Raw genomic sequence first — 22,034 nt, 5'->3', positions numbered from 1 at the left:
AGGTGAATTGGCCATGCTAAATTGCCCGTAGTGTTAGGTAAGGGGTAAATGTAGGGGCATGGGTGGGTTGCGCTTCGGCGGGTCGGTGTGGACTTGTTGGGCCGAAGGGCCTGTTTCCACGCTGTAATGTAATGTAATGTATAAACACTTTACTTCCTGTTAGCCAGCCAATCCACACCAGTGTTAGCCCTTACACCATGAGTTTCTATTAACCAGAATAACCTTTGATGTGACAACTTATCAAATGTCTTCTGAAAAATCCAATATTGACAGTCTCCCTTTACCCACAGTGTGAATACTCCTTCAAAAGAACTCTAATTGGTTAAACAGGATCTCTCTTTCAAAACCTGAACGATTCTTCCTGATCCCCTTCAGTTTATTCTAAATAAACAGTTAGAATCTTTTCTCACACTTTCCCCAGGACAGATGACAACCTCCCACCCAAAGTTTCCTGTTTTCTCTTCCATCCTGAATAAAGAGGTTATATTTGGTACTTTCCAGTCTAACGGAACCTTGCCTGAATTTTGGAAAATTGACACGAGTGTATTTACCATCTCATGAGCCACTTTCAACCCTAGGAAAAATTACATCTGGAATTGGAGTTGATCAGCTCAATGTTCCATCAGTTTGTTCAGTACCACTTACCTCATGATTATAATTCCACTGCATCCCTCTCTCACTTCCTCCCCCATGCAGCAGTTACTGGGATGATTTTTATATCTCCGATAGTGAAGACAGAAACAACATATTTGTTCATTTCATCCACCACTGTCCTATTGTCGACTGCTCCCCATTCTCACTCTCAGAGACCAACCCTCACTTTACTTCCCTTTTTCTTTTAAAATACCTGGAGAAGCTCTTTTTCCCCAATTTTACATTTCTAGCCGGCTTTCTCTCTGATTAACGTTGCAATCATTCCCTGCCATTCTTTATATTCTGACCAATCATCTGAACAGTCTCACACCCTTTGTATGCTTTTTCCTTGAGCATGATCCTTTTTCTGACTCCTTTAGTTAACCCTTGATGGTGGGTAATCCCTTTAGAATGTTTCTCTAAAGTAGGAATATACTTATTCTGTGTAATCTTATATTTATTCTGTCTAACATATGAGGAACGGCTGAGGATACTGGGATTGTATTCGTTGGAGTTTAGAAGATTAAGGGGAGACTTAATAGAGACATACAAAATAATACATGGTTTGGAAAAGGTGGATGCTAGGAAATTGTTTCCGTTAGATGAGGAGACTAGGACCCGTGGACACAGCCTTAGAATTAGAGGGGGTCATTTCAGAACAGAAATGCGGAGACATTTCTTCAGCCAGAGAGTGGTGGGCCTGTGGAATTCATTGCCACGGAGTGCAGTGGAAGCCGGGACGCTAAATGTCTTCAAGGCCGAGATTGATAGATTCTTGTTGTCTAGAGGAATTAAGGGCTACGGGGAGAACGCTGGTAAGTGGAGCTGAAATGTGCGTCAGCCATGATTGAATGGCGGAGTGGACTAGATGGGCCGAATGGCCTTACTTCCACTCCTATGTCTTATGGTCTTATGGTCTTATCTGAAATATTCCATTTAAATGACCCCATCAATCTATCCCCTAGCTTAGCATGTCAGTTCACCTCAAAACTCTCAGCTTCCAGCCCATTTAGTTGTCCTTTTTTAAGTTAAATTATTGGTCTGAGGCCCAATCTTCTCCCTTTCATGCTGGATCTAAAATTTAATTATGTTGTAGTCACTGCTACCTTGAGGTGCCCTAACTCTGAGATTATAAATTCTCCTTTTCTGTTAGACTCTACTAATTCTAATATAATATGCTCTCTGGTCAGTTTCAAAATGTGCTATTCTCAGAAACTGTCAGGACAGCACTCTCTGAACTCCTCATCAAAGCCCATTTTGTCAAAATGATTTTTCCATTTATATGTGGATTAATATCACCCATGATTATTGCTGCCACTCTATAACAAGCACCAAATATTTCTTCTTGTGTACTTCTTCCTACATCAGAGTTACTTTTTCTCTTATGGGGGTGGGGAGTGTGGGTTCCTACAAGTGAACTATTTCCCCTAGTATTCCTAATTTCCATCAAATCCACCCACATCCTGATCTCCCCAACCAAGTCATCATTGATTAATAATGCAACCCCTCTCCTTGTCTTCACTGAGCTTCTTATTCTTCCTAACTTTCCCTCCGAGTAGAAGAAGGAGTATACATCAATTGTACACAGTGAATATAAAAGTACAGGACAGCAATCAGCCAACCCATACCAAAAGGCCAAGGGCAAGATCCAAACCTCAAGAATGTCATGACATAACAAAATCTATAAGAGTTTGTAAACAGCCAAAACAACATGAACTCTCAACTTTCTGAACATATAAATTTTACAGTCTCTATGTCTGCATCAATAACTCTTTATTACCCAACATTTCAGTGTGTTTACCTTCCGTGTGTAAGATTTAGCTTTGGAAATAAAAGAGAAAATGTACTATCACTTTAAGAGCAGTGTTGTTTTAAGAACTCAGTATACAAATTATTCAAAGATAAGGGTTATGGTGATTCAGCATTGCACTCCTGCCCCCAGTGAAGGATATTACTCTGCGTTGTGTGACCTATTCCAGCTGTAATATAAACCCATGAGGGAACTTCAAGTCAAAGGAATTCATGTATTTTGTTCGTGTTACATTGTTAAATACAAACACCCACAATAGTGAACAGTACCAATATGTTTGAGTTGAACTGGATAAGCCAATGAGGGAGAAGGTCATGGAGGATTCAGGTTTTGATGGGAGAGGAGGCCTGAGTGGCAGATCCTCAGGCAGCACCTTCTAAACCCACAGCCACTTCCACCCAGAAGGACAAGGGCAGCAGGTACATGGGAACACCACCATGCTCCCCTCTGAGCCACTCACCATCCTGATTTGGAAATCTATTGCCGTTCCTTCACTCGTCATTGTGTCAAAATCCTGGAATTCCCTCCCAAAGGATATTGTGGGTCTACCTACAGCACATGGACTGCAGCGGTTCAAGAAGGCAGCTCACCCCCACCATCTCAAGGGGCAGGTGATAAATGCTGAGTCAGTGGAGCTTCAGGAGATGTGCAAGAAAATTTAAGAAAGGATCAGTTTGAGCGTTGAGGGGTATCTTCATGTTTGTGACGGTCATGGAACAGTTTGAGCAGATGGTAGTACCACCTGATTGTGTCTCAATCTCATCAGGTTCATCAAAGCTGTCAGAAAGCTGTCAGGCATGGGAGTGGCTGAAGGTGATTTTGAGTAAATTGTAGCAGCAATGTTGGGAACTAAAACTTTGATTGGATTTTAATAGTAAAATTCAGAATGAATTGGGGGCTTTCGTTCCATTGACCACAGTATTATCCAAGCCCTCAATCTATCAGCTCATGCCTGCCCATCCCATAATTCACTCACCACAGTGTCTCTCATCGGAGCCATCCAGACAGTCTGCAATCCCGTCACAAACTGTGTCAGAATCGACACAATCCAACGAGTCACACTTGAACTGATCGTGAAGACAAAGAACACGGAGAATTGGGGGTAATTCCTCCCAGAATGTTGTGGAATAGCCTGTGGGACCTCGAGGCAAGGAGATAGAGATCAGAAAGAGTGTGTTAGAGACCAAGCGAGACAGAGTCTGAGAGATCAGAGAGATTGAGAGATCACAGGAGAGAGATTAGAACATAGAAATGTACAGCACAGAACAGGTCCTTCAGCCCACAATGTTGTGTCGAGGATTATTCCTAATCTAAAATAAAATAACCTTACCTACGCACCCCTCAACTCACTGCTATCCATGTGCATGTCCAGCAGTCGCTTAAATGTCCCGAATGACTCTGCTTCCACCACGACAGCTGGCAACGCATTCCATGCATTCACAACTCTCTGCGTAAAGAACCTTTCTCTGACGTCTCCCCTATTCCTTTTTCCGAATATCGTAAAACTATGACCCCACGTACCAATCAATCCTGCCCTGGGAAAAGTCTCTTGCTATTGACTCTGTCCAAGCCTCTCATTATCTTGTATACCTCTATCAGGTCACCTCTCTTCCTCCTTCTCTCCAGCGAGAAAAGTCTGAGCTTAGCTTCTCTCTTTGTAAGACAAGCCCTCCAGTCCAGGCAGCTTCCTGGTAAACCTTCTTTGCATCCTCTCCAAAGCCTCTGTATCTTTCCTGTAGTAGGGCGACCAGAACTGGACACAGTATTCCAAGTGTGGTCTCACCAGGGACTTGTGGAGCTGCAGCAAAACCTCACAGCTCTTGAACTCTATCCCTCTGTTAAGGAAAGCCAAAACACCATATGCTTTCTAAACTACCCTATCTACTTGGGTGGCAACTTTGAGAGATCTATGCACTTAAACACCAAGATCCCTCTGTTCCTCCACACTGCCAAGAATCCTGTCTTTAATCCTATATTCAGCATTCGAGTTCGACCTTCCAAAATGCATCACTTTGCATTTACCCAGGTTGAACTCCATCTGCCATTTCTCAGCCCAGCTCTGTATCCTGCTTATGTCACACTACAGATTGTGTCAGAAAGAGAGAGATCAGAGGGATGAAGATAGAGAGAAAGAGAAAAAGAGAAAGAGAGAGGCATCGATCAGAGAGGGAGAAAAAGAATGAGTGTGACAGAGGGAGAGAGAAAAATAAATCAGACAATAAGTGTTCCTCCTTCAGCAGCTACTAGCCGCAACCTGATGTCAGGACCTGATCGGGTGTACCCTAGAACTCTATGGGAAGCTAGAGAAGTGATTGCTGGGCCTCTTGCTGAGATATTTGTATCATCGATACTCACAGGTGAGGTGCCGGAAGACTGGAGTTTGGCAAACGTGGGGCCACTGTTTAAAAAGGGCGGTAAAGACAAGCCAGGGAACTATAGACCGGTGAGCCTGACCTCGGTGGTGGGCAAGTTGTTGGAGGGAATCCTGAGGGACAGGATGTACATGGATTTGGAAAGGCAAGGATTGATTAGGGAGAGTCAACATGGCTTTGTGCGTGGGAAATCATGTCTCACAAACTTGATTGAGTTTTTTGAAGAAGTAACAAAGAAGATTGATGAGGGCAGAGCAGTAGATGTGATCTATATGGACTTCAGTAAGGCGTTCGACAAGGTTCCCATGGGAGACTGATTAGCAAGGTTAGATCTCATGGAATACAGGGAGAACTAGCCATTTGGATACAGAACTGGCTCAAAGGTAGAAGACAGAGGGTTGTGGTGGAGGGTTGTTTTTCAGACTGGAGGCCTGTGACCAGTGGAGTGTCACAAGGATTGGTGCTGGGTCCTCTACTTTTTGTCATTTACATAAATGATTTGGATGCGAGCATCAGAGGTACAGGTAGTAAGTTTGCAGATGACACCAAAATTGGAGGTGTAGTGGACAGCGAAGAGGGTCACCTCAGATTACAATAGGATCTGGACCAGATGGGCCAATGGGCTGAGAAGTGGCAGATGGAGTTTAATTCAGATAAATGCGAGGTGCTGCATTTTGGGAAAACAAATCTTAGCAGGACTTATACACTTAATGGTAAGGTCCTAGGGAGTGTTGCTGAACAAAGAGACCTTGGAGTGCAGGTTCATAGCTCCTTGAAAGTGGAGTCGCAGGTAGATAGGATAGTGAAGAAGGCGTTTGGTATGCTTTCCTTTATTGGTCAGAGTATTGAGTACAGGAGTTGGGAGGTCATGTTGTGGCTGTACAGGACATTGGTTAGGCCACTGTTGGAATATTGCGTGCAATTCTGGTCTCCTTCCTATCAGAAAGAAGTTGTGAAACTTAAAAGGGTTCAGAAAAGATTTACAAGGATGTTGTCAGGGTTGGAGGATTTGAGCTATAGGGAGAGGCTGAACAGGCTGGGGCTGTTTTCCCTGGAGTGTCGGAGACTGAGGTGTGACCTTATAGAGGTTTACAAAATTATGAGGGGCATGAATAGGATAAATAGACAAACTCCCTTCCTTGGGTTCGGGGCGTCTAGAACTAGAGGGCATAGGTTTAGGGTGAGAGGGCGGCACGGTGGCACAGTGGTTAGCACTGCTGCCTCACAGCGCCTGAGACCCGGGTTCGATTCCTGCCTCAGGCGACTGACTGTGTGGAGTTTGCACGTTCTCCCCGTGTCTGCGTGGGTTTCCTCCGGGTGCTCCGGTTTCCTCCCACAGTCCAAAAGATGTGCAGGGTCAGGTGAATTGGCCATGCTAAATTGCCCGTAGTGTTAGGTAAGGGGTAAATGTAGGGGTATGGGTGGGTTTCGCTTCGGCGGGTCGGTGTGGACTTGTTGGGCCGAAGGGCCTGTTTCTACACTGTAATGTAATCTAATCTAATCTAATATAAAAGAGACCTAAGGGGCAACTTTTTCATGCAGAGGGTGGTATGTGTATGGAATGAGCTGGCAGAGGAAGTGGTGGAGGCTGGTACAATTGCAACATTTAAGAGGCATTTGGATGGGTATATGAATAGGAAGGGTTTGGAGGATATGGGCCGGGTGCTGGCAGTGGGACTAGATTGGGTTGGGATATCTGGTCGGCATGAACGGGTTGGACCAAAGGGTCTGTTTCCATGTTGTACATCTCTATGACTCTATGTCACTCTTCTGCAATCATTTCTCCTTCCTTGTTCACCCACTCTGTTACCCCCACATGGTTCTAACCTTCCCAGGAGGTTAGGAGGAGGGAGGGGCAGGTGGAGAGAGAGTGGGGTGTTGGGGGGAACTAGTTGAGGGAAAAGGCCAGTGGATCACAGTCTGAGCTCTTACTTCCTGTTGTCAGAGAGGCCGATGCTGTCTCTGAGCTGGGTGCTGGCACAGGGAACTTTCCAGAAGCTGTTGTTGCTCCTGCTGGTGTGTGCTCTGTTTGGGAGCTCAGCCGACTCCAATCAGGGAATCCTGTTGACTCACCCCCCTGGGGGACAGTCCGTCCTGTTCCTGAAATACACAAACCCTTAAGTTATAAACACTGCAAATATCAAACACAATGAGAGACAAGTTAGAGTCAGACAGAGTCAGAAATCATCACATGTGGAGAACACATGATCCAGCGAGCGACACAGAGAGAGCGAGAGAGTGAGAGAGAGTGAGAGAGAGAGTGCTGGGTGCAGAGAAAAAAGACAAAGCCTCTGAAAAGCAAGACACGAGGAAACTCAAAAAAAGTGCTGTTTCTCTTGGGGTGTTTGTCCATAGATTTCTGAAGGGAACAGGGCAGGTTAATTGTTAAACTTTGAAAAAGTTCCAAGTTCTCAATGGTGGATACTCAGGATCCTCTCTGAAGACCAGAAAACCCTGAATTTGCAAAACATCCAGAGAACTGACAGCAGCATGTCTATGACTGGAGATCTACAAATTAAACAGGTATCTGCCCAACTTAGCTTTGTTGTGCTAACAATACAGTTGGGAACTCAAACACTTACAACAGAATGAAGGGACAACTTCTGTTCCTGGTGAGACGTTAAAAGGCATCTTACAGCAGTAAAAGGAAGAGAAGTCAAATACTGCTCTCACTTGGAATAGAGCCCTCCGGAGTGAACACAGGGCCCTCCGGAGTGAACACAGGGCCCTCCGGAGTGAACACAGGGCCCTCCGGAGTGAACACAGGGCCCTCCGGAGTGAACACAGAGCCCTCCGGAGTGAACACAGGGCCCTCCGGAGTGAACACAGGGCCCTCCTGAGTGAACACAGGGCCCTCCGGAGTGAACACAGGGCCCTCCTGAGTGAACACAGGGCCCTCCGGAGTGAACACAGGGCCCTCCGGAGTGAACACAGGGCCCTCCGGAGTGAACACAGGGCCCTCCGGAGTAAACACAGGGCCCTCCGGAGTGAACACAGGGCCCTCCGGAGTGAACACAGGGCCCTCCGGAGTGAACACAGGGCCCTCCTGAGTGAACAAAGGGCCCTCCGGAGTGAACCTACAAAACACTAAATAGCACATTGTACAGACACACCTTGGTATTGTCACAATGCAGGATTTCAAACCACACTCACTGACCAGAACAATGTAGAGATCAGTCGGCCATTCTGCCCATCGTGTCTGCTCCACCATTCAATGAGATCATAGCTGATCTGATAATCCTCAACGATCCTGCCTTTTCCCCATTATTTCCTTACAGATTAAAAATCTGTCTCTTTCAGCCTTGAGTATACTTAATGGCCCAGTCTCAACAGCCCTCTGTGGTAAAGAGTTCTACAGATTCACTCCCCTCTGAGAGAAGAGATTCCACGTCTCTGTCTTAAATGTGTGACCCTTTACTCTGAGACTGTGCCACAATCTCAATTGTCAAACCTCCTCAGAATCTTGTATATTTTAATAACGTCACCTCTCATTCTTTTATATTCCAATGAGTACAGGGCTAATTTACTCAAATTCACCCTCCATTCCTGGCACTGAACTAAGAAGCCTTCACTGGACTGCCACCAGTGCCAGTGTATCTTTCCTTAGCTAAGGGACCCAAAACTGTTCACAGTATTCCAGCTGTGCTCCGACTAGTGTTGTATATAGTTTTATCAAAACCTCTATTTTTATATTCATTCCCTTTGAAATAAAGGCCAACATTCCACTTGCCTTCCCTATGACCCACTGAATTTGGATGTTACCTTTTTCTGATTCATGGACAATTCCCAAATCCCTCTGTACTGTAACTTTATGCAGTCTTTCTCCATTTCAATAATATCTGGTTCCTCTATTCCTCCTGCCAAAGTGTATAGCCTCACATTTCCCCACGGTATATTCAACTACAGTGTATCTCCCAGTCACTGACGCCATCTCTGTCCCTCTGCACACTCTATGAGCATGGACTGGGAGCAATTGTTCCATGGTAAAGGCACTATAGACATGTGGAGACTGTTTAAGGAACAGTTGTTGCGAGTGATGAATAAATATGTCCCTCTGAGACAGACAAGAAGTGGTAAGATAAAGGAACCTTGGATGACGAGGGCGGTGGAGCTTCTCGTCAAAAGGAAGAAGGTAACTTACATAAACTAGGGTCAAGCTCAGCTCTACAGGATTACAGGCAGGCGAGGAAGGAGCTCAAAAATGGTCTGAGGAGAGCCAGGAGGGGGCACGAGAAAGGCTTGGCAGAACGGATTAGGGAGAACACAAAGGCATTTTACACTTATGTGAGGAATAAGAGAATGGTCAAAGAAAGAGTAGGCCCGATCAGGGATACCATAGGGAACTTGTGTGTGGAGTGTGAGGTGGTAGGGGAAGCCCTAAATGAGTCTTTTGCTTCTGTCTTTACAAAAGAAGCAAACTTTGTAGTGAACGAAACCTTTGAAGAGCAGGTGTGCATGCTGGAATGGATAGAGATAGAGGAAGCTGATGTGCTGAAAATTTTGTCAAACATTAAGATTGACAAGTCACCAGGCCTGGACCAGATTTGTCCTCGGCTGCTTTGGGAAACGAGAAATGCAATTGCTTCGCCACTTGTGAAGATCTTTGCATCCTCGCTCTCCACTGGAGTCGTACCTGAGGACTGGCGAGGTGCAAATGTAATTCCTCTCTTCAAGAAAAGAAATAGGGAAATCCCCGGCAATTACAGACCAGTAAGTCTCATGTCTGTCGTCTGCAAGGTGTTAGAAAGGATTCTGAGGGATAGGATTTATGACCATCTGGAAGAGCATGGCTTGATTAAATGCAGTCAACACGGCTTTGTGAGGGGCAGGTCATGCCTCACAAACCTTATCGAGTTCTTTGAGGATATGACTAGAAAAGTTGATGAGGGTCGAGCTGTGGATGTGGTGTATATGGACTTCAGCAAGGCATTTGATAAGGTTCCCCATGGTAGGCTCATTCAGAAGGTTAGGAGGAATGGGATACAGGGGAACTTAGCTGTCTGGATACAGAATTGGCTGGTCGACAGAAGACAGCGAGTGGTAGTAGAAGGAAAATATTCTGCCTGGAAGTCAGTGGTGAGTGGTGTTCCACAGGGCTCTGTCCTTGGGCTTCTACTGTTTGTAATTTTTATTAATGACTTGGATGAGGGGATTGAAGGATGGGTCAGCAAGTTTGCAGACGACACAAAGGTTGGAGGTGTCATTGACAGTATAGAGGGCTGTTGTAGGTTGCAGCGGGATATTGACAGAATGCAGAGATGGGCTGAGAGGTGGCAGATGGAGTTCAACCTGGATAAATGAGAGGTGATGCATTTTGGAAGGTCGAATTTGAAAGCTGAGTACAGGATTAAGGATAGGATTCTTGGCAGTGTGGAGGAACAGAGGGATCTTGGGGTGCAGGTACATAGATCCCACATGGTTTTGTGAAGGGCAGGTCGTGCCTCACAAACCTTATTGAATTCTTTGAAAAGGTGACGAAGGAGGTTGATGAGGGGAAAGCGGTAGATGTGGTATATATGGATTTTAGTAAGGCGTTTGATAAGGTTCCCCATGGTAGGCTACTGCAGAAAATACGGAGATATGGCATTGAGGGTGAGTTGGAGGTTTGGATTAGGAATTGGCTGGATGGAAGAAGACAGAGGGTAGTAGTTGATGGCAAAGTTTCTTCATGGAGTGCCGTCACTAGCGGTGTTCCGCAAGGATCTGTTTTGGGACCATTGCTGTTTGTCATTTTTATAAATGACCTGGAAGAGGGGTTAGAAGGTTGGGTGAGCAAGTTTGCGGATGATACGAAAGTCGGAGGAGTTGTTGACAGTGAGGAAGCATGTGGCAGGTTACAGCAGGATATAGAGAAGCTGCAGAGCTGGGCAGAAAGGTGGCAGATGGAATTCAATGTAGCTAAGTGCGAGGTGATTCACTTTGGGAAGAATAACAAAAAGATGGGGTACTGGGCTAATGGTCGGATACTTGGTAGTGTGGATGAGCAGAGGGATCTTGGTGTCCATGTACACAGATCTCTGAAAGTTGCCACCCAGGTAAATAGTGCGGTGAGGAAGGCATATGGCGTACTGGCTTTTATTGGTAGAGGAATTGAGTTCCGGAGTCCTGAGGTCATGATGCAGTTGTATAAGACTCTGGTACGGCCGCATCTGGAATATTGTGTGCAGTTTTGGTCGCCATACTATAGGAAGGATGTGGAGGCATTGGAACGGGTGCAGAGGAGGTTTACCAGGATGTTGCCTGGTATGGAAGGAAAATCGTATGAGGAAAGACTGAGGCACTTGGGGCTGTTTTCACTAGAGAAAAGAAGGTTTAGGGGTGACTTGATTGAGGTGTACAAGATGATTAGGGGGTTAGATAGGGTCGACAGTATGAACCTTTTCCCGCGTATTGAGTCGGGTATTACAAGGGGGCATAGCTTTAAATTAAGGGGGGGTAGATATAGGACTGATGTTAGGGGTAGGTTCTTCACTCAGCGAGTCGTTAGTTCATGGAATGCCCTGCCAGTAACAGTGGTGGACTCTCCCTCTTTATGGGCATTTAAGAGGGCATTGGATAGGTATATGGAGGATAGTGGGTTAGTGTAGTTTAGGTGGGCTTGGATCGGCGCAACATCGAGGGCCCAAGGGCCTGTACTGCGCTGTATTCTTCTATGTTCTATGTTCTATGTTCTATGTTCTAAAATGGCCACCCGAGTGGACAGGGTTGTTAAGAAAGCATATGGTGTTTTGGTTTTCATTAACAGGGGGATTGAGTTTAAGAGTCGTGAGATCTTATTGCAGCTCTATAAAACTTTGGTTAGACCGCACTTGGAATACTGCGTCCAGTTCTGGTCTCCCTATTATAGGAAAGATGTGGATGCTTTGGAGAGGGTTGAGAGGAGGTTTACCAGGATGCTGCCTGGACTGGAGGGCTGATCTTATGAAGAGAAGTTGACTGAGCTCGGACTTTTTTCATTGGATAAAAGGAGGAGGAGAGGGGACCTAACTGAGGTGTACAAGATAATGAGAGGCATTGATAGAGTCGATAGCCAGAGACTATTTCCCAGGGCAGAAATGACTAACACAAGAGGTCAATTTTAAGCTGGTTGGAGGAAAGTATAGAGGGGATGTCAGAGGCGGGTTCTTTACACAGAGAGTTGTGAGAGCATGGAATGCGTTGCCAGCAGCAGTTGTGGAGGCAGGGTCATTGGGGACATTTAAGAGACTCCTGGACATGCATATGGTCACAGAAATTTGAGGGTGCATACATGAGGATCAATGTTCGGCACAACATCGTGGGCTGAAGGGCCTGTTCTGTGCTGTACTGTTCTATGTTCTATGAGTGGTGCATTAAGATTCTCAGGTGGATTTTGATAACATCCCGTGCACAAGGTAGCAAATAAAACCCAATTCGAGGTTGTGGTGCTGGAAAAGCTCAGCAGGTCAGGCAGCATCTGAGGAGTACGGCGTTTCAGACAAAAGCCCTTCATCAGGAAAGTTGCTTTTCCAGCACCACACTCCCGACTCTGATCTCCAGCATCTGCAGCCCTCACTTTCTCCCAGATATAACTTGATTGCGTTGGAGCAGATAGGGATTGAGTGATAGCGAGCATCAAGCACAGACAGAGTGAAAGAGAGAGTGAGAAAGACAGAGAGAGTGTCCCTGTTGCAGAAAGGAGAGCACATCAGGCACAGAGTAAGAGAGGGAGAGAGAATGAGAGCATGAGAGACTGAGAGCGCAAGAGAGCGCACGAGAGAGAGAGAGAGAGAAGGTTGATCATCAAAGGGTCACTCACCACAGCCCTGTTCGTCAGAGAAGTCACTGCAGTCAGGTTGGCCATTGCACAGAGCTGTCTTCACACTCACACATTCCCCATTCCAACATTGAAACCCTCCAGGATCACAGAAACTGGGATGGACACTGGTTGCCATGGTGATTTGTCCATCTGCTGTTCGAGTGATGGTGGAGGATCTGCCCGAGGAGGGAGTGGTCCTTTCTGGCACAGTCCTCAGGCCAGGTTCCCGATCTTCAAAAAAAACATCAAAACATCTTGTTAACCGAAGTCCCAAAGTCAGAGAAATGTCTCCAACAACTGGGATAGAGAGAGGGGGAGAGAGAGAAGTGAAGAGATGCAGAAGGATGGAGAGAGAGGAGTGGAAAAGGAGAAGTGAGAAAGCATGAAAGCAAGAGAAAGGAAGTGAGCAAGAAAGAGAAGGAGAGAGAATACAGGAGCAGGAATAGGCCATTCGGCCCCTTGAACCTGCTCTGCCTCTCAGTACGATCATGGCTGGTCTGATTGTGGTCTCACCTAACCCCAAGAAACTTGCACTCTGATATTGGTATTATTGTTTTATTTTAAATCAACAGCAGTTTCCACCTTTCCCTTCTGAACCCTTTCCATATCCAGGGCCAATTCCAGAAAGACCTAAAACATACAAAATGCTGGACAAACTGAGCAGGTCTGGCAGTATCTGTGGAGAGAGAAACAGAGTTAACATTTTGAGTCCAGTCTGATTTCTTCAGATCAGATTCTGCATATTATCCTTTATTCCCATATCCAGGAAGCTGAGAATTCTAAACACTTTTTTTTTAGCTATCACCTTTGGCCCAGGAATTATTGGGTACCGGTGTGGTCATCTTCCATAATTCTGCAGACTCTGGAGCAGTTCCAACTGATTGGAGGGTGGCAAATTGTTTAAAAACAAGGGAGGGAGAGAAAAAAAACCAGAATGACAGAGCAGTTAATGTCCCATCAGTCGTGTGGAAAATGCTACAGTATATGAATACAAAGGGCTTAGTGGGATATGGGCCAAGTGCTGGCAAATGGGACTAGATTAAATTAGGATATCTGGTTGGTATGGACAAGTTGGACCAAAGGGTCTGTTTCCGTGCTGTACATCTCGATGACTCTATGTGTTAACAGAACACTTTGGAAGCATTAACTGGGTTTGAGAAAGTCAACATAAGTTTATTAAAGGTTAACTAATGCTTAACTAAGGTGGTGTATTTGGAAACAGAAAGTTGCATTGTGGGAAGACAATGGCCTAATGGTATTATTGCTGGACAGTTAATCCAGAGACTCAGGTAATGTCCTGCATACAGTGAAGGAACAGCAATATATTCCCAAGTCAGGGTAGTGAGTTGTTCAGGGGGAACTTGCAGGGGGTGGTGTTCCCATGTATCTGCTGCCCTTATCCTTCTAAATGAGAGTGGTTGTGGGTTTGGAAGATATTGTCTAAAGACCTTTGTGAAAGTTTGTGCGAAGATTTGTAGCTCGGGTGCTCGTTGTTGTGGTTCTGTTCGCCGAGCTGGAAGTTTTTGTTGCAAACGTTTCGTCCCCTGGCTAGGCGACATCATCAGTACTTGGTAGCCTCCTGCGAAGCGCTTCTTTGATGTTTCCTCCGGTGTTTATAGTGGTCTGTTCCTGCCACTTCCGGTTGTCAGTTTCAGCTGTCCGCTGTAGTGGTTGGTATATTGGGTCCAGGTCGATGTGTTTGTTGATGGAGTTTGTGGATGAATGCCATGCCTCTAGGAATTCTCTGGCTGTTCTCTGTCTGGCTTGCCCTATGATAGTAGCGTTGTCCCAGTCGAATTCATGTTGCTTGTTGTCTGCGTGTGTGGCTACTAAGGATAGCTGGTCGTGTCGTTTCATGGCTAGTTGATGTTCATGTATGCGGATTGTTAGCTGTCTTCCTGTTTGTCCTATATAGTGTTTTGTGCAGTCCTTGCATGGTATTTTGTAGACTACATTAATTTTGCTCATGTTGGGTATCGGGTCCTTCGTTCTGGTGAGATGTTGTCTGAGCGTGGCTGTTGGTTTGTGTGCCGTTATGAGTCCTAGGGGTCGCAGTAGTCTGGCTGTCAGTTCCGAGATGCTCCAGATGTATGGTAGTGTGGCTAGTCCTTTTGGTTGTGGTATGTCCTTGTTCCGTGGTCTTTCTCTTAGGCATCTGTTGATGAAGTTGCGCGGGTATCGTTTTTGGCGAATACCTTGTATAGGTGTTCCTCTTCTTCTTTTTGCAGTTCTGGTGTACTGCAGTGTGTTGTGGCCCTTTTGAATAGTGTCCTGATGCAGCTTCGCTTGTGTGTGTTGGGGTGGTTACTTTACTAGCCACGAAACGACACGAACAGCTATCCTTAGTAGCCACACATGCAGACAACAAGCAACATGAATTCGACTGGGACAACACCACTATCATAGGGCAAGCCAGACAGAGAACAGCCAGGGAATTCCTAGAGGCATGGCATTCATCCACAAACTCCATCAACAAACACATCGACCTGGACCCAGTATACCAACCACTACAGCGGACAGCTGAAACTGACAACCGGAAGTGGCAGGGACAGGCCACTATAAACACCGGAGGAAATATCAAAGAAGCGCTTCGCAGGAGGCTCCCAAGCACTGAGGGATGTCGCCTAGCCAGGGGACGAAACGTTTGCAACAAAAACTTCCAGCTCGGCGAACAGAACCACAACAACCTTTGTTGAATTTGCGCAGTGCATTTTACAGACTCACCTACTGAAGTGAAATTGAGGGCCTGCTGTGTGCGCTGTTTTACAGAGACATGGTTCACTCATGCTATACCAGATTGTCCTTTACAACCTGAGGGTTTCTCAATTTACAGGATGGACCACATGGCTTCCTCAGGCAATATAAGGAAAGGAGGGGTCTGGCTCCTGATCAACACCTCCTGGTGCTGAGACATTACAACCCTGGTGACTTACTGCTCCCCCGATCTGGAATATCTAAGGGTGAATGCCATCCCTACTACTACTATTTGCCACGTAAGTTTACTTCTGCTTTCCTGACAGTAGTTTACATCATACCCCATGTGGAAGCAAAGAGCTTACTTAATGAAATATATTCCATTCCAAATAGCCTTGAGACAGAAACAGCCTGAGGCCTTGCCCCTAGCTTATAAGCAGAAACTGAGGCATGAACATCCAATACAGAAAGTTGTACCATGCTGGCCTGAGGTAAGAGATGAGCTCCTGTGTGAGTGTAAAAACAATGACTGCAGATGCTGGAAACCAGATTCTGGATTAGTGGTGCTGGAAGAGCACAACAGTTCAGGCAGTATCCAAGGAGCAGCGAAATCTCCTTGGATGCTGCCTGAACTGCTGTGCTCTTCCAGCACCACTAATCTAGAGTCCTGTGTGAGTGTTTGGAGTGGTTGGGTTGATCCTTATTTCAAACTCAACGGCCAATCTAAATGAGTGTGTTGCTACCATCACAGTAAGAGTGTAGAGGACCATGTACCAAAAAAGTTAATCCAAGTGTTCCTGAACAGGAAACTATGGATTAACCGGGAGATCCACTTCCTACTGAAGTCCAGGTCTGAGACATTCGAGTTGGGTGACCCTGACATATCCAGGAAATATAGTATGACCTTCACAAAGCCAGACATGCCAAGAGACAATACTAGACTAAATTAGAATCCCAAATTAACCACATAAACACACTTCAATCACAGTAAACCTTACACAATAAAATGGGCTGACAACAACATATCCCTCCCCGATGAGCTCAATGCATTCTACTCTTGCTTTGAACAGAAACTCAGTGAAATGATGTCACCTGCCCTGACAGCTGGTGGTGCCCCAAGACCCACAGTCACTGACACAGGGGTCAGATCAGCTTCTGCAGGGGTGCCCCAAGACCCACAGTCACTGACACAGGGGTCAGATCAGCTTCTGCAGGGGTGCCCCAAGACCCACAGTCACTGGCCTTGGTGGAGTCACTGGCTGTGCACTCAGATCCTGTGTGGACCAGCTGGTGGGAATATTCCCTGAAATATTTAATCTCTCCTTAATCCGATGTGAGATTCCCACCTCCTTCAAGAAGACCGCCACCATCCCAGTGCCAAAGAAAAATCAGGCAGCGTGCCTCAATGACTCGCCTCCGGCAGCTCTGACCTCCATCATTATGAAGTGCTTCAAGTGTCAGTAATGATACACATCAACTCCAACCTCCCAGATTTCCCTAATCAGCTACAAATCACTTACCATCACAACAGGTCCACAGCAGAGATCATCTCCTTGGCCATGCACACACCCTCTGAACAGCTGGATAACAAGGACAACTATGACAGACTCCTATTTATTGGCTTTTGCTCCACCTTCGGCAGTATAAGTCATTCAAAACCTCATTCCCAAACTCTGAGTCCGAGGACTCTGCTCCCACTTCTACAAGTGGACCCTTGACTTCCTGACCTGCAGGCCGCAATCAGTACAAATAGATGAAAACACCTCCTCCACAATAATGCTCAACACTGGCACCCTGGAAGGCTGCATACTCAGCCCCTTACTATACTCCTTATACACTCATGACTGTGTGGCCAAATTCAGCTGTAACTCCATTTACAAATTTGGTGATGACACCACCAGAGTGGGTCGAACCTCAAACAAGAACAAGACAGAGTATAGGAAGGAGATAGACAGCTTAGTGGCATACTGCAAAGATAACAATCTCTCCTCAATGTCAGCAAGATGAAGGAGCTGGTCATTGACTTCAGGAAGTGGAGTGGAGGACACACCCCTGTGTGTAGCAATGGTGCTGAGGTGGAGGCAAATCGCGAACTTCAAGCTCCTGGGAGTAAACATCACCAATGACCTATCCTGGTCCATCCACATCAACACTGCAGTCATGAAAGCACACAACGCCTCTACTTTCTCAAAAAGCTAAAGAAATTAGGTATGTCCACAATGACTATTATCAATTTTTACAGATGCACCACAGAGAGCATCCTATACGGATGCACCAGTCTGCTTTGGCATTTACTCTACTCAAGAGCACAAGAAATTACAGAATTGTGAATGCAGCCTTCCTTCCACTGATTCCGTCTACACTTCTCACTGCCTCGGGAAAGTAGCCAACAGAATCAAAGAAGACCCCAATCCCAGTTATGTTTTCTTCTACCCTTTTCCACGGCACAGAAGATATAAACATTTGCAAACATGTACCAACAGATTTAAAAACAGCTTGTTCCTCACTGTTATCAGTCTTACAAATGGATCTTTCATATACTACAGTTGATCCTTCTGTACACCTTCTCTATAGCTGTAACACAATATTCTGAATTCTGTTCTATTACCCTGTACTAATGTAAGGTATGATTGGTCTGGTTCGTATGCAAGACAACACTTTTCACTGTATCTCTGTACATGTGACAATAATAAATCAAACTAAAATCAAGGAGTACACACTGCTGTTACTGACCATTGGTGGTGGAGCGAGTGGATATTTGAGGATGCGATGCCAATCAAGTGGGCTTTATTCTGGATGGTGTCAAGCTTGAATGTTGTTGGAGATGCCCCTATCCAGACAAGTGGGGAGTATTCCATCCCACTCCTGATTTGTGCCTTTGGAATGTTGGACAGGTTTTGGTGAGTTGGGAAGTGAGTTACTCACTGCACTTTCCTAAGCCTCTACCTGCTCTTCTAACCACAGTGTTTATGTGGCACGTCCAGGTGAGTTAGATTGTCTGTTATTGGTGATGGTCATTGCCTGGCATTTGTGGGACATACATGTTACTTACCATTTGTCAGCTTAAGCCTGGATATTGTCCAGACATGGACTGCTTCAGTATCTGAGGAATTGTGAATGGTGCTGAACATTGGTGGAATTCGTAATTGGGATAGAAATGATGTTGCCCATTCTGAAACTATAGCCCTAAATCTAACCAAAGGAAATTGTCAATGTATGATTGATATATTGGCTGTGATAATCTCCTAAGTGCATTAAAAGTCAGAACTGTGGATAACCAATAGTATTTCTTACAGAACAAACACAGCAGCTGGACATCCCTTAGTTGTGTAACGTGGCTCACAAAATCAATGAAGAATTGTGTTAGATTCAAAGAGGAGTCATAAAAATGTTTCTAGAAAAAGTAGCAAGCTTGAGGTTTGGGGCAGTTCAGAACTAAGCGAAGGAAGCCTGGACGAGGCAATAAAAGGAAAGAAAAAGGCTGAGCATAAGAAACATATAAAGTGGGATGCAAAAGTTTCAGTCAGTATTTAAGAGAAGAAGATAAGTGAAAACAATGTTGAAGACTCCTTACAGTCTGAAATGGAAGAATTGACAATAGGCAACATATGGGATTTGGTTAGCTTAGTTGGTTGGATGGCTAGTTTGTGATACAGAGAGGCACAAGCACTGGCTGAGGTGATCATCTAGGCTCTTCCTTTTGACCCGACCAGACCTTCAGGTTACTCTTCCATTCAAGAGACGATTGGTTTTGGTCAAGTAGGCAGGCTGTTTATGGTAATCTCAGCTGCTCCAGGAATGGAACCTACACTGTTATAGCCTAAACTGGGGAAAGTGCTGGAGTCTATTCTGAAAGACGTGATAACAGCAGACTTAGAAAATACCTTTGGAATGATGCAAAGTCAGTATCGGTTCATGAAAGACAGACTGTATTTTATAAATCTATTGGAGCTCTTTGAGGATATAATTCATCAAAAAGATGAGAGAAAATCAGTGGATGTGGTGTATATGTATTTTCAGAAAAGGTTTGATTTTAAAAACCCAAATAAGAGGTGATTGTACAACTTAAAGCTGGTGGGATTGGGGGGTAATATATTGCAATGGATTGAGAATTATTTCACAAACAGGAAACAAAGAGCAGGAATATAATGGTCAGTTTTGGAGATGCAAGTGGGTTACCACAGTGATCAGGGCTTTGCAGATATAGTAAGTAATAAGGAAGGAGGGGACAGACAGAGTTTCAGTCAGTAATGGGCTGAACAGTTATAGAACATAGAACATAGAAGAATACAGCGCAGTACAGGCCCTTCGGCCCTCGATGTTGCACCGATCCAAGCCCACCTAACCTACACTAGCCCACTATCCTCCATATGCCTATCGAATGCCCACTTAAATGCCCATAAAGAGGGAGAGTCCACCACTGCTACTGGCAGGGCATTCCATGAACTCACGACTTGCTGAGTAAAGAACCTACCCATAACATCTGTCCTATACCTACCACCCCTTAATTTAAAGCTATGTCCCCTCGTAATAGCTGACTCCATACGTGGAAAAAGGTTCTCATGGTCAACCCTATCTAAACCCCTAATTATCTTGTACACCTCTATCAAGTCACCCCTAAACCTTCTTTTCTCCAATGAAAACAACCCCAAGTGCCTCAGCCTTTCCTCATACGATCTTCCTTCCATACCAGGCAACATCCTGGTAAACCTCCTCTGCACCCGTTCCAGTGCCTCCATATCCTTCCTATAGTATGGCGACCAAAACTGCACACAATACTCCAGATGTGGCTGCACCAGAGTCTTATACAACTGCAACATGACCTCAGGACTCCGGAACTCAATTCCTCTACCAATAAAAGCCAGTACGCCATATGCCTTCTTCACCGCACTATTTACCTGGGTGGCAACTTTCAAAGATCTGTGTACATGGACACCAAGATCCCTCTGCTCATCCACACTACCAAGTATCCGACCATTAGCCCAGTACCCCATCTTTTTGTTACTCTTACCAAAGTGAATCACCTTACACACTTAGCTACATTGAACTCCATTTGCCACCTTTCTGCCCAGTTCTGCAGCTTATCTATATCCCGCTGTAACCTGCCACATCCTTCCTCACTGTCAACAACTCCTCCGACTTTCGTATCATCCGCAAACTTGCTCACCCAATCTTCTAGCCCCTCCTCCAGGTCATTTATAAAAATGACAAACAGCAATGGTCCCAAAACAGATCCTTGCGGAACACCGCTAGTAACTGCGCTCCAAGATGAACCTTTACCATCAACTACTACCCTCTGTCTTCTTCCAGCCAGCCAATTCCTAATCCAAACCTCCAACTCACCCTCAATGCCATACCTCCGTATTTTTTGAAGTAGCCTACCATGGGGAACCTTATCAAACGCCTTACTAAAATCCATATACACCACATCTACCACTTTCCCCTCGTCCACCTCTTTAGTCACCTTCTCAAAGAATTCAATAAGGTTTGTGAGGCACGACCTGCCCTTCACAAAACCATGCTGACTATCCTTGATCACATTATTCCTATCCAGATGTTCATAAATCCTATCCCTTACAATTCTCTCTAAGACTTTGCCCACAACAGAAGTGAGACTCACCGGCCTATAGTTACTAGGGTTATCCCTACTCCCCTTCTTGAACAAGAGAACCACATTTGCTATCCTCCAGCCTTCTGGCACTACTCCTGTAGACAACGAGGACATAAAAATCAAGGCCAATGGCTCTACAATCTCCTCCCTTGCTTCCCAGAGAATCCTAGGATAAATGCCATCAGGCCCAGGGGACTTATCTATTTTCACCCTTTCCAGAATTTCCAACACCTCTTCCCTACATACCTCAAAGCCGTCCATTCTAATTAATTGTGACTCAGTATTCACATCGGCAACAATGTCCTGTTCCTGAGTGAATACTGACAAAAAGTTTTCATTCAGTGTCTCCCCAATCTCTTCAGCCTCCACACGCAACTTCCCACTACTATCCTTGACTGGACCTATTCCTACCCTAGTCATTCTTTTATTCCTAACATACCTATAGAAAGCCTTAGGGTTTTCCCTAACCCTACCAACTAAAGACCTTTCATGTCCCCTCCTTGCTGCTCTTAGCTCTCTCTTCAGGTCCTTCCCGGCTACCTTATAACTCTCAATCGCCCCAATTGAACCTTCACGCCTCATCTTTACATAGGCTGCCCTCTTCCATTTAACAAGGGATTCCAATTCTTTATTAAACCACGGCTCCCTCACACGACCCTTTCCTCCCTGCCTGACAGGTACATAATTATCAAGGACACTCAATAGTTGCTCCTTGAACAAGCTCCACATATCAATTACGCCCTTGCCTTGAAGCCTACTTTTCCAAGCCACACATCCTAAGTCATGCCTCACAGCATCATAATTTCCCTGACCCCAGCTATAACTCTTGCCCTGTAGTACACACTTATCCCTCTCCATCACTAGAGTAAAAGTCACCGAATTGTGGTCACTGTCCCCAAAGTGCTCACCTACCTCTAATTCTAACACCTGGCCTGGTTCGTTACCCAGCACCAAATCCAGTATGGCCTCACCTCTTGTTGGCCTGTCTACATATTGTGTCAGGAAACCCTCCTGCACACATTGAACAAACACTGACCCATCTAACGAACTCGAGCTATAGCTTTCCCAATCAATATCAGGAAAGTTAAAGTCCCCCATAACAACCACCCTATTACTTTCACTCTTCTCCTGAATCAT

The sequence above is a fragment of the Chiloscyllium plagiosum genome, unplaced genomic scaffold, assembly GCF_037043375.1.
Source record: "Chiloscyllium plagiosum isolate Xiang-an unplaced genomic scaffold, Cpla_swu_hap1 HiC_scaffold_4, whole genome shotgun sequence".
Taxonomy (NCBI): Eukaryota; Metazoa; Chordata; class Chondrichthyes; order Orectolobiformes; family Hemiscylliidae; genus Chiloscyllium; species Chiloscyllium plagiosum.
Note: the sequence above shows the minus strand (reverse complement) of the source record.